Here is a 16,900-nt window from a genome sequence, read left to right as displayed (position 1 = left end):
TTCCCCGCAAATTATTATCCATATTAAAGTTTAAGAAAACAATTTGATCAAACCTTATATTAGTCATATCATTGTTTTGTTTGGTCTTTACTTTAACACCACAACTTAAGGACATTTATGTTTCTGCAAATTCTTGTGACAAACAATACCCTGTATTTCTATTTGTTACTAGCACTGGGAAGTTCCTTAGAAACTAGAAAACTGCAATGTTGGCCTCTCAGCTTTTCAAATAGGCTAACATATAATGCCAGATTCTACTCTAGAATGTTGATTTTGTCTTTCAATTGTCACCTTTTGCATTGAATTTCCAGTTATGAGGATATGAGGATAAATACGAACAACACAATTAAAGTAGAGGGAGACTATTGGAAAAATAGAAGTTCGAGGGGAAATATTTAAACAATATCAAAACGATAGAGTGAATAAAAAGGGGGTAATTTTTTGAAACTTCTTCTATGGTTTCTGAAGATTTCACCTAGCGCCCCTCTAAATTCAACAATTACACTAACCCCTCTTGTGTTTATTGTTTTGGTAACAAAATCTTTGAAAAGACACAAATTTCACATAAATATTCTAAATTGGCATTCTTTTTTTTTTTTTTTTAAGAAAAATGTTGTCTTATATTATTCTCTCTACCACCAAAATACAAACCCTCCCAGCACGTGAAGAACACAAAGGATAGGCAATTATATTATATTAGGAATTAGCCCCTTGAGGTTGTTTAATCATAATTTACCCCTTGAGGTTCTTTTGCATCTCAAGTAGATTGCTTTTACTATGTTGTCATTAGGTAACTACTTAATCGCTTACGTGCGCCAAAAAAAAAAAAAAACGTTTACTTGCATGGCTGACCAGGGGGCAACAAAAAAGCTATAAATTATAATCCACTAACCAAAAATCTTGCATTTATATAAATAAATAAATTTATTGATGCATATTAATTAGTCGCTGTAATTCTTCAATTATCCAACCCCAAGAATTAATATGAATAAGGAGAAGGAGGGTACAAGGCCAGAGGTACCGAAACCTTTTTGATGAAATTCAATTTGGTAACCTCATCCGTAGTGGAAGGAATTGTTGAAGAACGGGAAAACAAAAAAAAAAAAAAAAAGAAGGAGAGTCATATTTAAAAATGAAAAAAAAATTTACACCGACAGTGTAGAAAAACTTAATTCATTATTTGCAAAGTTCTTTTTTTTTGGTATCCAAATTATTTGATTTGTCGACAATTATACAGAATTGATGAAAATTTGAAACTGTCAGGTCTAAACATGTCTTCTCAAACCCCAAAACATTTGTTATTCCCATTTGACAAATTTTCAACTGGTTTGCTGATTTTCTATCAAACATTTTACATTAATTTAAATTGCAAAAAAAGAGGGTGGAATCTAGAATATGTCTCCAATGTTGTGAAACTAATAAAATAAACTACTAAAATAGCGATTGAAATATTAGAAAAAGAAGTAGAAGAGAGAGAATAGAGAACCATTTCATTATTATTTCAACTGATCACAGGTTCTTCTTGTTCCTGTTACAAAGAGAGGTTAGGATATCTCTATGTATAGATAATACAATATTAAAGGTACATGAATCCTATTAAACACTTATACATGAATTTAGTACTTCAAATACATCAATTGAATAATTCCAAAAATGAATTGAAATGATTCATCCAATGTACCAGTGAATCTTGTGGAGGATTCATGGATCAATCTTTTCGAGAATATAAATGAACAATTACATATTTAATTATTTTATAACACTCCTCCTTGGATATCCATTATACAAAGAATATGTTTCATCAAAACCTTACGAGGGAAAAATCCAATGGAATAAAAACCCTAGTAAAGGAAAAAAAGTACATTATTATTATGTATTAATTTCTCCTCCTGATGTAAAACATCATTTGAGATCTTTTAGCAATGTATTCCAATATTCTTCACCAATTTTTCAATGTTGCAGTTGACAATGCCTTGATAAATAAATTTGCCAAATTATTATCTACTTAGATTTATTGCACATAATTTCACCATTCTTTTGTAAATCATGAATAAAGAAGAATTTTGGTGAAATATATTTCTTCCTATCTCCTGTAATATATCCTCCTTTCAATTGAGTTATACAAGCTGCATTATCTTCATATAATATAGTTGGAGGATTTTTTTTATCAGAGAATAACCCACAACTCTTCCGAATGTAGTGGATCATTGATTTTAACCAAACACATTCTCGATTGGCCTCATGAATTGCTATTATTTCAGCATAATTCGATGAAATGGCAGCTAATGATTGATTTGTAGATCGCCAAGAAATAGCAGTACCGCCACATGTAAATAACTAACCAGTTTGAGATCTTGCTTTATGTGGGTCAGATAAATATCCAGCATCAGCATTACCAAACTTAGATTTATTTGAATAAAATAAACCAATATCATTTGTTCCTTGGAGATAGTGAAAAATATATTTAATACCATTCCAAAGTCGTTTCGTAGACAAGGAACTAAATCTTGCTAATAAATTCACTGCGATTGATTATTTGTTCATAAAATGTACAAACAAATGATGAAGGGTTATTTGGAGTATCTGGAGTGATTATTTGGAGAAGCGAGATGAAGGGGTTCCTCAATTTCTTCATCGTCCGGCTGTGAAGGAAGGAGAGGAGAAAAACAGAGGGTGATGGTAGAGAGGCAAGGAGACAACAGAGGGAAAGGGAAAGCGAAAGAAAGAATGAAGGTGACAGCTGGCTAAATCTGGAGCTGAAGGGGTTCTTCAATTTCTTCATCGTCTGGCTGTGAAGGAGGAGAAAAAAAGGCGAAAGGGAAATTGAAAAAAAAAAATGAAGAAAGGGATGGCTAAATCTGAGAGGAACAACACTAAATAGTGGAGAAGTTGGGCTTTTGTACCGGAGCCAGAGATAGGGAAAAAAATAGAAGGAAAAATTAGAAGTACTTAAAGTCTAAGTTTGGCCCAAGTAATTAAGAGATTTGACTCCTAATCTTAAATTCAAGCATCAGCCAAAAGGTCCGCATCTTCTTTCAAAATAACTTATCAATTTTAATTTTTTTTTGAATTTAGTATCAGATGTGATATTTAGATATTTGTACATAATTCATTAATTTTAATATTTCAGTGATATTTATTATTTTTTTATTTTAGAAAATTGAGATCAATGATCTGGGCACTGCAGTGGATCAATGTAGGATGAAAATGTTTATTGAAAATATGGTGAAAATGCTTGCTTCTTTATGTCTTTGTATTTCATAATATTATTTGATAGGTATTTGTTTCTTTTATTGTGTTGAACTAAACACTACTACTTTTTTTGTGTACTGAGATTTGTATTGTATTATGTAAGGTATGATGATTTTATTCTTATATATAATTTTTAATCTCATATAAAATAGGATTAAAACGCACACTTGATTCTAAAATCATTTATTGCTAATGCTATAGCCCCTTATGGTAATGACAACATTATTTTATTTAATAATTAGTAACTATATATGATAATGTAAGTATTTAGTAAATTTAATTTGATAATTGTACTTTTTATGGTATTTTCTATTTTTAGTAATTTTTTCAGATTTTTTGAACTTTTTATATACTATAATGTGCATATTACTCGATCTTCAACCGATATGCCGCGACGGATGCGAAACTGCGACGTGACCGCAAACCATGTATACAACCCAAACCCAAAACCCTTGGTCAACCCTTGCCTTAACTTAGGACTGTAAAAGATGGATTTCAGAAGTAACTAGTAGGTCTAGACCAGGAGTAACATATATATATATATATATATATATATATGGACTCGTGTGGATGGGGAAGTATTTTCCAGCGGTCAAAGGGCAACTTCATGTCTGTAACAAAAATATGACTGCCAGGTGACTCTTCAACTGCAACCATTATTCAAGAGGTCTATCACCTATGAAGAGAAGAGTGATTCAGACCTAGAAGATCAAGTGGTTATCTTTGGCAAACAACACGAGTTTGCAGACTTCAGTTGGTGCCCAAGTCAACATAAGGTGTTTTATCGAATTGAAGATAGAGTGCCCTCCAACATTCCAGGAAATGGTGCCTTTGATCCTATACGACATCGCTCTTATCCTTCTCTTGCTCTGGCAGTTTTAAGAGGCACAGGTTGGTTTGGAGCAAGATTTCCGCAGACAAGAGTTTGAAAATTTATTTGAATATGTTAGATTAACAGCAACAAGGAATTAATGCTTTTTCTTCTTCTTCTTTTTCTTTTTCTCTTTCTTTGTTTCCCTTAATAGAGGATAGCCACAGGTGACGCAGCAGGGAAATGTATAAGTGGAGCACTAATAACGTCCTTGTCAAAAACTCTTGGATTTGGATTTAAAAATGATGGTATTCTTCTTTATCCTTTCTTTTTTATTGTTGCATGTTGAATAATATTTTAATGAACTTAAATGAGATCTAGAGGATGTCTCTTACTAGAAAATATAACCATTACGAATAATAGAGTAGAATACATGTTGAATATTTGAAACCAAGATTAATTGATTTATTTATATCTAATAAGTGTCATTGAGTATTTACTCGGTCGCAAGGTTAAATTTTGACATAGAATGCCCAGCAGGATAGCCCATGTTGCCATAGTTCTTTGGCAGTTTAATTTCCTCATTCTTTAGCTCGGTTGTCTAGATCTAGTGTAGTACTACATTGCTTTTTAGAATTTAGATAGTTTCCTCTTGTGTTTTTCCGAACTAGAAGATCTCAGTGCTATGGTATTTCTTATGTCATCTTCTATATTACTTCGTTTGAATTGAAAATTTTGACAAAGGATTTGAAATCCATCCAAATCATTTTAGTTATTTGAATTGTTTAATAGGCATTTGAGTTTGTAATATACCAATTAATAAAATACATTTTAAATACTAAAATAATTGATAATTTACAAATCTAAATACCTCCTATATAAATAAACCAACTAGAGAGTTGGTTGGGAGGTAAAGTAGGAGGGATTGTAAGTAGATGGTTTTAGATTTGAAACCTCTAACTTAAAAAAAAGTAAAGGAATTTAAAAAGATTTTAAATCATTCATCAAATCCCTCAATCCAAGTGCAGCCTATAAGTATTTGTTGGCTGATAGTTTTGCAGGAGAGCGAAAATAAAAATTTTTTAATCAAAGTTGAGGAAAGACCTCCTGCCTCTCAAAACCTCCTGTAAACAGTGCCAACAGTGCAATTACTCTAAATTGCTTCCTTCACTGTATGTGTCTTCTAAATTTGTGCCAACAGTGCAATTACTCTAAATTGAAATCCTAAATTAATATGTTAATAATAAAGCCACGATTTAATACCTTTTAACAAATTACATGGTAAAAGGTAAGCATAAGTTGAAGATTTTCGGTCCTTCCATCTGAAACTCTGAAAGAAGATGACATTGAAGAAAATATATAAATAAAACAAAGCTCAAAAATGTTCTTTTTGTTTGTGTAGATTGCTAAATGCTAATATGATTTTGGAAATTGATCTTAGTGATCAGAAGTTAATCTCTAAATCTCACAGGTACCTTATTTACGGGCTACCCTGTGGTAGGATATAACAATCGCTTGCAATCAGGAGGTAGCTGCCTTGATAGCCCTGAAGATGGATTATTAACAGCTTGCTCTTGGGACCCCAGCGTTAACGATCTCTACTTTTTCTCAACTGCAATCAGCATTAGCTTGTCCAAAGCTAAGGATTTCATTCAAGACGTGAAAAAACTTGTTGCTTTGCAGCCTGAGGGCTTGTGTGGTGTTGACCTTTATTTACGTTTCCTGGCTAGATATGTTACTCGTTCAAGTGCTTACTTGGGGAAGGAAGAAGATTCAATAGAGTTTGATATCTCTTACTATAGAAGCAAGGACCCAATGTCCCCAAGAATTTATGAAGATATTCTTGAAGAGATAGAGCAGATGGCACTGTTTAAATACGGAGGATTGCCTCACTGGGGTAAAAATAGGGACTTGGTTTTCCTTAACGTGATTAACAAGTGACAGGTGCCGAACCTGTGCAATAATAATTACCTACTCAAGAAAAATACAGATTTTGTATATAGCGGTGAGCAGGATCGAATCCACAGGGACTGGGGATAGTTCGTTTCTTCTAGAGTTCAAAGCATAGGGGGTTTTGAGATTAAATGCCAATTAAACAAATTAAATGCAGAAAGTAATTAATTCAGAGAAATAATTAAGAGAAGCTCTAGCTAAGGGTACACTTCAGAAATGGTTCATGCACTGATCATTGATTCGCAGATAATTCCAACTTTTATTAATAGATTGGTTATAGTTGTCATGCACGCGATAAACAACCAACCTTTCCTTAATTTATCGATAGCTAAGGTACGACCGTTAGCTATTTCTCTAACCCAAAAACAACCCCAGGTATTACCGTAAGATTTAATTTCTAGATTGCATTAATAATTAGAAAAGCCTAATCCTAACTAACAAACACGCTACGAGGGTTTGTTTAAGCTAGATCGTATATTCCCCTGACATAAACCCAATTACGCCAGTTGCTACTGAGATAGAGATAACGAACAATTACGAATTCAATTACCCCTATTTAGCAAAAATAGCCTATATGAATAATTAATTATTGCGCACTAATCAATCATACACAATGCCATAGCAATTAAAATCAAGGAACATGCAAATACCAATAAATGAAGAAAATAATTAAAACAGATTCGATCTCACAGTAATTGTCGAACCAAATCGTCAGTTGTCCCCTTGACTAGAAGGAAGGCTTAGCCACGCCGCATAATTAAATCACCACACGAATTAATGGATTGCAAAGGATAAATGGTGTTTTTCCCGTTGGGGAATATTGTCAAACACCTGGCGTGTGTCAGAGGCCAGTGAAAAGAAAGAAAGAAAGGAAACTAAAACTAAACTAAAAACTACACTAAAACTAGGGTTCCCCTTTTGCTTCTGTACGTCTTCCATTAAAAAGCCAAAAGAAAGAAGCCTAAAAGCTCTTTCCTGTGGTCCCCACACATGTGGACAAAGCCTCCAAAGTACTTGTTATTCCAAGTCTCTCTACGTTGCTTTCTTTAAAAAGCCCAAATGACTAAATGCCTTGCATTAGCTTGTGGTCCCCACCAATTCAAGGGCCCAAAGGTTGAAGCCCTTAGAAGTCTGCACTTTTCATACAAGTCCCTCCTTTTTGGTAATTTTCTGCTTCACTCCTGAAATTGATTCCAAATACCAAATATGAGTAAATATCAGCAATTAACACAATATTTGTCCGGAATAGAAGGGGAAATCAATAATAAAATTACTAACAAATTATACCCTATCAACAAGTACAAGAATGCTGGTGAGTTTTTGAAGGTCAAACAACTGTATGATCCTTTGGCGTTGTTCTCCAATGAGTGGTCAGACCAAATTCTTGGACTGAAAGATGGAGTTACCACAGTGAAGGAGGGTTGTGTGTTATGGCCTGGAATCAGTCCAAATTGCCATGACTAAGGTGAGTCAGCAGTACCAGAAATGTGATAGCATGAAGGGGAGTCACGTGGTAGCAATTGGTATAACAGAATGAAGGGTAGTTATTTGGCGGGAAAAGTAGTTAGTTACTAGCAGGCTGTTTCTTGCTTAGCTTTGTATAAGTAATTCATCTGCAATTGCAGAGAAGGCATGTAATACGTTGTTTCCAATCTCTTTCTGAATCAATTCAAATCTTTCCTTTCCCTCTCTATTCCCTCTCCCCTATTTCTGATCTCAATCTCAATCCCTTCCCTCTTTTTTCCCTCTCCTACCTCAGATACCTTTCTATTCATTTAGTTCGATCCTTAACAGTGGTATCAGAGCTTGCGATCCTTGGATTGCGAGCTCCAATTCACTGACAAACATGGCTGAAGGTACTCGAATGAAAAGCTTTGAGGAGCAACTCAGGAAACAAGATATCCGAATCCAAGCAGTCCTTGACTCCATGGTTGCAGACAAGCAAGTCATGGAAGAAAGAATGGAGACAAATCAGAGGGAGATGCGAGCATTAATGGAGGCCAATAATACAGAACTGAAAAACTTTGTGAGTAATCAAATTAGCTCAATTTTGAGGAGTTTGCAGGGTGACAAGGGTATATTGGGAAGTCCTACTGGTTCTGCAGATCGAACTCCTAATCATCGAGCTGCTGGAGTTCAAAATGTCCGGCATGGTGAATTTGGCAGTTCATCTGGCAAAGAGGGTCAGCATTGGCCCATGGGGGTTCCCAGGCTGGATTTCCCCAGATTTGATGGCCGTAGTCCCAAGGAATGGATCAGGAAGTGTGAAAAGTTCTTCCACCTGTTTCGCACTCCTGAAGAACAGCAGATTGACTTGGTGGAATTACACTTAGAAGGCAAAGCAGACCTCTGGTATCAGAATTTCAAAAAAAATCGAGGAGTAGTTTATTGGAAGGATTTCAGTTTGGAAGTATGTAGAAGGTTCAACACTGTGGGGGAAGCAGATGCGGTGGAGGAGTTCAGCAAACTTAGCCAAACATCCACTGTTTTGGCTTATCAGGAGAAGTTTGAAGAGCTGAGGTCCATTGTAATGATCCAGGTGCCAGAACTAACTGAATCTTACTACATTGCTAGTTTCCTAAGTGGACTGAGGGGGGAAATTAAGTCTGCTGTGAAGATGCATAGGCCAGACACTCTGCAGGCTGCCTTTGAGATGGCCAGATGGCAGGAGCACCATTTGGAGCTTGTTCACAAGTTCAGCAGGACCACACTCAGGAGTACATTACACTCAGGCTCCTATGGTCTCTCCAAAGGAACGCAGGGGATCCAGGATCCAGGAGCAAGGCAGGTTAGTACTCCACCAACGGACTACAGCAGGAAGTCCAATTCACAGCAAGTTTTTAGGAAGATTTCTCCTACTGAATTCCAATACAAGAAGGAGCACAACTTATGCTTTAGGTGTGGAGACAAATTTACTCCCGGACACTCTTGTAAAAGCAAGGGGATCCACATGATGTTAATAGAAGATGAGGAAAAATGTGAGGCAGATCAAACAACAGAAGAAGAGGAAATTATTGAGTACATGGGGAACCAGCAGGAGCAGGATGTGATGTTGACCCTGCATGCAATGACAGGGGAATTATCTTCTAGTGTCATCAAAATGCAGGGGCAGTACAAGGATCGTCAGCTGACAATCCTACTGGATGGAGGGAGTACCAATTGTTTTATCAAGAGGTCAGTGGCTCAGTTGTACCCAGAAACTGTGCAGAAGCATAGGCCTTTTAAGGTCAAGATTGCTGATGGCAAAGAGTTGCATTGTGACCAGTGGATTCCAGGAATGCAGTGGGACATGCAGGGTCATATATTTACACATGATGTATTTGTCATGGACCTAGAGCCTTATGACCTGATCCTTGGAGTTGATTGGATGAAGTCCTACAGTCCCATTACTTTTGATTTCAAGAAGTTGAAACTGTCTTTTGAAAAAGGAGGGGAGCAAGTGGTGCTAAAAGGAGACTCCAACAATGCAAACGTGAGGATGCAGCAAGGTGCCCCTGCTCACAAATATGTCAGACATAAGATCAGGAAGGCATTGCAGCAATCGTGTATGGTGAAGATTCACAACTTACAGGTAATTTCTGAACCAGATTCTCTTACTAAGTTGTTGGCCAAGTATGATGATGTTTTTGCAGAACCAAACACCCTTCCCCCAAATAGATGCCATGATCACCAAATTTCCCTCAAACCAGATGCCCAACCTTTCAAAATTCCTCCCTACCGATACCCCCATGTACAAAAAAATGAGATTGACAGACAGGTGAAAGATATGTTGAACTCTGGCCTTATACAAGTTAGCCATAGCCCTTTTGCATCACCTGCTCTTCTAGTAAAGAAGAAAGATGGGAGTTGGAGGCTCTGTATTGACTATAGGCAATTGAACAACCTCACTATTAAAGATAAATTCCCTATACCTATTATAGATGATTTACTGGATGAACTACATGGAGCCAAGGTCTTTTCTAAAATTGATCTGAGATCAGGTTACCACCAAATCAAAATGAAATCTGATGACATCCATAAAACTGCCTTTAGGACTCATTCTGGTCTATATGAGTTCCTTGTCATGCCATTTGGTCTAACAAACGCCCCAGCCACCTTTCAAGCACTAATGAACTCTGTCTTTGAACCATATATCAGAAAATTTGTTCTTGTGTTCTTTGATGACATTTTAATCTATAGTCCAGACTACAAGAGTCACCTACACCATTTATCCATAGTTTTGGAAACCCTGAGACAACACTCCTGTTTGCAAAGATATCTAAGTGCTCTTTTGGTCAAGACCAAGTGGAGTATCTGGGACACATAATTACTAGTGCAGGGGTGAAAACTGATCCATCCAAGGTGGAGGCTATGCTGTCCTGGCCAACGCCCTCCTGTGTAAAGGCTCTCAGAGGATTCTTGGGCTTGACAGGGTACTATAGGAGGTTTGTTAAGGGGTATGGGGAGATTGCTAAGCCTCTTACTGAACTGCTAAAAAAGGATCAATTTGCATGGAGTACTGCTGCAGACACTGCATTCCAACAATTGAAGTTGGCAATGAGTGAAACACCAGTGTTGGCATTACCTGACTTCTCAAAGCCATTTCTGTTGGAAACTGACGCCAGTCAGATGGCCATTGGTGCTGTTCTAATGCAACAGGGTAGGCCAATAGCTTACTACAGCCAAGTATTGGGACAAACTAATCAGGCCAGGTCTACCTATGAGAAGGAGCTCCTATCACTCATCACTGCAGTTCACAAATGGAAACATTACTTGATGGGGCACCACTTCATTATCAAAACTGATCATGAGAGTCTCAAATACTTACTGGATCAGAAAATTAACACTTCTCTCCAACAAAAGTGGCTGGTTAAACTTATGGGGATGGATTATGAGATTCAATACAAAAAAGGGAAGGATAATATAGTTGCTGATGCCTTGTCAAGGAGGGGAGATTTGGAGAACACAACAAATGCGTCTGTGCATACTATCACTACCATCAAGCCTCAATGGTTGACCAGGGTAGCTGAGAGCTATAATAGTGATGCGATGGCCAAGGAGGTGCTGCTGAAGTTGGCTATGGGAGCTGATGCATTACCAGATTACTCTTATAACCAGGGGATTCTAAGATTCAAAGGAAGGGTGTGGGTAGGAGCAGATTCTGGATTAAGACAAAGGTTGGTCTCCTGTTTTCATGATTCTAGTTTTGGGGGACACTCTGGAAATCATGGTACTTATCAGAGGATCAAAAGCTACCTATACTGGCCTGGAATGAAAAAGGAGGTTGAACAGTATGTACAGAATTGTGATGTCTGCAAGAGAAGTAAAAATGAAAATTGTGCTTATCCAGGACTGCTGCAGCCATTGGCCATTCCAGAGCAAGCTTGGCAACAAATCTCCATGGATTTCATAGAAGGTTTGCCTAAATCTTTTGGTTGTAATGTGATCTACGTGGTGGTGGACAGGTTCACTAAGTACGCCCATTTTATTCCAATGACTTCTCATTATACTGCTAAGAGTGTGGCAGAGGCATTCTTTGATCAGATTTTTAGGTTGCATGGCCTACCAACACATATTGTCTCTGATAGAGACAAGGCTTTCACTAGCTTGTTCTGGCAAGAACTCTTCAAAATGCTGGGCACTGAATTAAATCTATCTTCTGCTTATCACCCTCAATCTGATGGGCAGACTGAGAGGGTGAATAGGTGTGTGGAAAACTACCTGAGAAGTATGTGTATGTATCAACCAAGTAAATGGAGGAAATGGCTACCTGCAGCAGAATGGTGGTACAACACTAACCATCATAATAGCTTACAAATGTCTCCCTTTCAGGCTTTGTATGGCTACAAGCCTACTCAGATGAACCTGAGGCCTGATAGCACGTTAGTAGCTGCTGTGGTGGACTGGGCACAAGAACGAGTGGGCTGGAACTCCTTGCTCAAGGAAAATCTGTTAAAAGCTCAGAACAGGATGAAGCAATTGGCAGATACAGGGAGGAGTGATAGGGAATTCGAAGTAGGAGAATGGGCTTATTTGAAACTTCAGCCTTACAGACAAACTTCTGTAGCTGTAAGGAGGAACATTAAACTGGCGGCTAAGTACTATGGGCCTTACCAGGTAGAGCAAAAGATGGGGACTATAGCTTATAGATTGAAGTTACCAGCAGGATCAGCCCTACATCCTGTTTTCCATGTCTCCTTACTCAAAAAGTCACCAAAGGGGGCTCAACTCAGCACTGCCTTGCCTACCCTGAATGATGATGGAGAGTTTGGTGTTGCCCCCTCAGCAGTTCTTGACCAGAGGACAATCCTTAGAAAGGGACAAGAGGTCGAACAGGTGTTGGTGCAGTGGGAGAACATGGAAACTGAGGAAGCCACTTGGGAGGATCGGGCATTCATTCATGCTCAATTTCCTTCTTTCCCAATCAGTCAATCCTAGAGACTAGGATTGTTTTTAGGGGGAGGTATTGTTATGGCCTGGAATCAGTCCAAATTGCCATGACTAAGGTGAGTCAGCAGTACCAGAAATGTGATAGCATGAAGGGGAGTCACGTGGTAGCAATTGGTATAACAGAATGAAGGGTAGTTATTTGGCGGGAAAAGTAGTTAGTTACTAGCAGGCTGTTTCTTGCTTAGATTTGTATAAGTAATTCATCTGCAATTGCAGAGAAGGCATGTAATACGTTGTTTCCAATCTCTTTCTGAATCAATTCAAATCTTTCCTTTCCCTCTCTATTCCCTCTCCCCTATTTCTGATCTCAATCTCAATCCCAATCCCTTCCCTCTTTTTTCCCTCTCCTACCTCAGATACCTTTCTATTCATTTAGTTCGATCCTTAACATTGTGCACTAGAAGGATTATGTATATGCTCAGAGGACAGCCATTGTGGCCCAAAGAAGGGATACTTTTGCAGACCAGGAAGAGGCAAGGGTTTGTACTCGGGTTCATACTCATTTGTCATTCTAAATATTTAGATCATTTGCCAGTTAAATGTATTTTACATTACAAGTGAGTCTAGAATAATTGGCAGGTCCTTTCAACTTTATGCTTGATATTTTTGGTTATGTTTGAGGATCTTGCTCTCCAAAAAGAAAGAAAATGTTTGTGCATGTTTTTTCCAACAATAACTTTTGTATTGCTCTAGTCATAATTTTGTGTGAAACGATGATAGTTTGTGATCGTACTATATGAGAATTGAGGAGTTACGGGAAAGCATGCAATACATATATTTTTTTTCGGAAACGATAGAAGTATTTATTTCTAATAAGAGGAACATTACAATATATGAGCAAGGGCTCAAATTTAGACTTTACAAAAGTGTACTAAGACACTGAGAATCAAGAAACTCCTCATCAAAGTGGACATGCATTGCTTTCTTACTCAGTTTATAACTGAGTCTATTAATCCTACCATTTCCAAGCTGACTATCAAATGAGCATGTTCTAAACATCGAGCTAATGTCTTTTATGCACTCTAGGTGGGCTGCTATACGTATATTTCTTAAGGCTGGTATACGGGATGTTTATCATAAGTTGAGGAACAGACCAATAGAGCATACATAGTTCTAAAAAAAATGTTTGGCTGAAAAATAATTATCTACTCAGGGTAGCAATAATTAAAAGGCAAATTATATTGACACTCCTAAAAAAATTCTAAGTAATGGAGTGTCTGAAATTTTTGTAAGAGCACTAATATTATTTGCCTTATTATTAAAATTATGTTTAATAAAGAACGATTTCTATTCATATGGAGTGTCTAGTTTCGTACAATAAATTTAACATAATTTATTATTTTCACTTATTTCATTTGCACACAAAAGCTTCATTATATTTAAAACCATGATAAACATAGGGAAATATTAATAGCGCTCCATATAGTTTTTAAATCCTTTTCTTTTGTTTGATTTTGTGTTCTTTTCCACGATCTAAAATTTGCTTATCATGGAATGAGCATTCCTAGTTTTTCTTGAGAAATCGGAGAATAAACATCAGCCAAATGTTTATCCTATATTTTGGTGGAATAAGCGTTTAGTTATGGATGACTCCAGTGTACTAATTTTTCTGATAAGGTTAAACTTTTTTTTTTGCGTTAATGTAATTTAAGACACTTTTGTAGAGAGTGTAATTGAAAATATGGCCTATAATCACTCTAGGAGAATTAAAAATATTCCTTGTAAAAATTTTCAACCAGAGTCACCTGATTAATTAGGAAAATTTCACTAATGCCATATATAACGTATCTTTAGGCATGTCAATTGAGCCTAATGGGTTGGGTTCTGAAATAGCCAAGTTTAGACTTAGTAAATAAAACATTACAACTAGTTTCAGGTTTAATCGATTTGGGTTTTGAAATATTATGGCTCAAATTCGGCCCTTTTACTTCATTGGGCTTCAGGGTCCAAAATGAGCTTATCAAAATTCAACAATTTCTCATTTATATTTTTTTTTAAAAATAAGCATTTATATTAACGGAGGCACGAACTATCGTTGGAAGATCCGCCACCGAAATAAACATAGCATCCAATCCCAAATTCAGTCTTGAAAGAGTGTCTACCGTTGCATTAGTTTCGCGAAAAACATGAACCAAATCTGCGTTCAAAGGCCACTTAGCTAAAGAACCAGCTTTAATTAAAGTGACCAACACTTGCAAGCAGTGTTTTGAAAACCGGACCGGATCGGTCGGTTCGACCGGTTGGACCGCGAACCGGTTCTATGCTATAGTTGGCCATGGCTCTGGTCCGGTTCTATGCTATAGTTGACCAGGTTAGAAAATCGGTCAAAAATCGGTTAAATCGTGGAAACCTCCGAACCGGCGGTTTCCGGTTTTCGAGATTTTCCTTTTTTTTTTTTTTCGTTTTGCAAAATGCAACTATCAAGATTTGAATTCAAGACCTTTGTAATAAACGACCAATGTAGTAACCATTGCACCATCACATCTTATTAGTTTTGTTTTGATAACTTATTTATATAAAACAAAAACTCATATTTCTTTTTTTCATTTTTTTTACAAAATCTAATCATCTCATGGCTCTTTCTTTTTAATCTTCAACACACACACACACACACACTCTCTCTCTCTCTCTCTCTCTCCTCTTTTTTTTTGTCACTCTCTTTTTAATCAAACCACTTTATTTTTAATTTATTGATGTTTTCTTCCATCTTTTAATTTTATTTTTGTCCATTAAATTGAAAAAGGTTAAAAAAGAATTATTTTTCTTTAACCCAAATTATTTAATGCCACAACCACTCACTTTTATCTCATTTTTTATTTCTTATCAAGTTTGCATTTCTATTTTCGATTCTTTTGACTTCTTTCGAACTCCAAAATTCCTTTTTTAAATTGCAATCTCTAAATCCCAAAACGTAAATTAAAATTTTAGTTCACAAAATCTAAATTCTCAAAGACATGAATTTTGTATAATTTTAAAATATTATGATATTTTTGGGTTAGATCTAAGATTTTTTTGGTAGATATAATTGAAATTGAAATGAAATTTATTTGTTTTAAATTATAATTTAAATTTTTTATTTTTAAAAAATCAAGTTATTCAAAAATAGTAAACTTTTCATCATATAATGTATTAAATTAGTCCATTACATGTCTTATTTTGTGCATAATATTTATATAAATTATTTTTTTTTAAATTCATTGAATCGAGGTTGAACCGGTCCGACCGGTTGAATCTCGACCCTTTCACGTCACCGGTTCAATTAACGGTCCAGTTTTTAAAACATTGCTTGCAAGTCCACCTCAACTTGCCTCTAGTGGGAAAGAAAAAGTTATTTGTGCCCCATGTTTCATGTTTCAAAATCGACTAAAAAACATTATCCTAGTTGTACATTACTTGTTCAACTACCTTTCCAACTTCTGACCCTACATAGCCATTAATGTCATCGCCCATATTTGTGGTGTTCGAAATGAATTTACAAGTGAAAAATAAGAAAATTTGCATCATCTACTCTACTTTGAAAAATGGCTAAGATGAAATGTTGTGAGATTAAATTTGTGATGATCACATATTAGGTTTGCCTAAAAACTTGTTTGCTTGGCTCTGCACCTCATAGGGTGGCATAAAATGTTCAAATAATTTAGCCTAAGGGTACGTTTGGTTCTACAGAATTAGAATTGAATTAGAATTGAAATTCTATAGAATTGGAATTCTATGAATTGGAATTCCAAGTCATTTCAATTCTTTCGTTTGGAAAATGCATAGAATTGATACGGAATTTATTTGAAATTCCAAATTCTTTGTTTGTATGAGAGAAGAATTCATTAGGAATTAGAATTGTTTCCAAGTAATATTTCCTTACATAAAAAATTTCTTTTTTTTACTATATAATAATTTTTTAACATTTAGCTAATTGTTACTAAAGCTTTAAGGAAAAAACCAATTAGTACCTTTAAGAATTTACTTTTTCTTGCATTTAACTAATTGTTAATAAAGCTTTAAAAGAAAAAAAAATTAGTTCCTTTTTTGCAAAAATAAAAAAATTCTTTTTAAAAAAAATTAAATTAAATTAAATAAAAAAATAATTGTATATTCTAACTTAAAAAGTAGTTAATATTTATCGGGTTATCGAGTTAAAACCTTGATACTTTTTAAAGTTAAGAACATTAAATTTTAGAAAATCAAAAGCCTACTCTATGATATGAATTGGGAGGAAAGTCATAACTTGTACCTATTATAAATATTTGAGTTTTGTATCTTACAAGAAATTTCAATAGATGAATACGCAAACAAAGTGTTTTTGGTGTAGAATTTGAGGGATGAACACTTGTGATGAATAATGAGAATTTGCTTTTCGAGTTGTGATTTAGATTCGCTTTCTATTAGCCTAATTTCAGTACCCTTTATAGAGTGCAAATGACAATGGATGAATTTCCTATAAAATAAGATGATGAAGTT

The 16,900-nt window shown here is 35.8% G+C and overlaps 1 pseudogene; it reads left to right on the top strand.

The window, feature by feature from the left end:
• The first annotated feature begins 2,676 nt into the window (after positions 1-2,676).
• LOC113776282 lies at positions 2,677-12,968 on the top strand (annotated as a pseudogene).
• The last annotated feature ends 3,932 nt before the right edge of the window (positions 12,969-16,900 follow it).

The sequence above is a fragment of the Coffea eugenioides genome, chromosome 6 (genome assembly GCF_003713205.1).
Source record: "Coffea eugenioides isolate CCC68of chromosome 6, Ceug_1.0, whole genome shotgun sequence".
NCBI lineage: Eukaryota > Viridiplantae > Streptophyta > Magnoliopsida > Gentianales > Rubiaceae > Coffea > Coffea eugenioides.
This window is presented reverse-complemented; position numbering and strand designations above follow the sequence as displayed.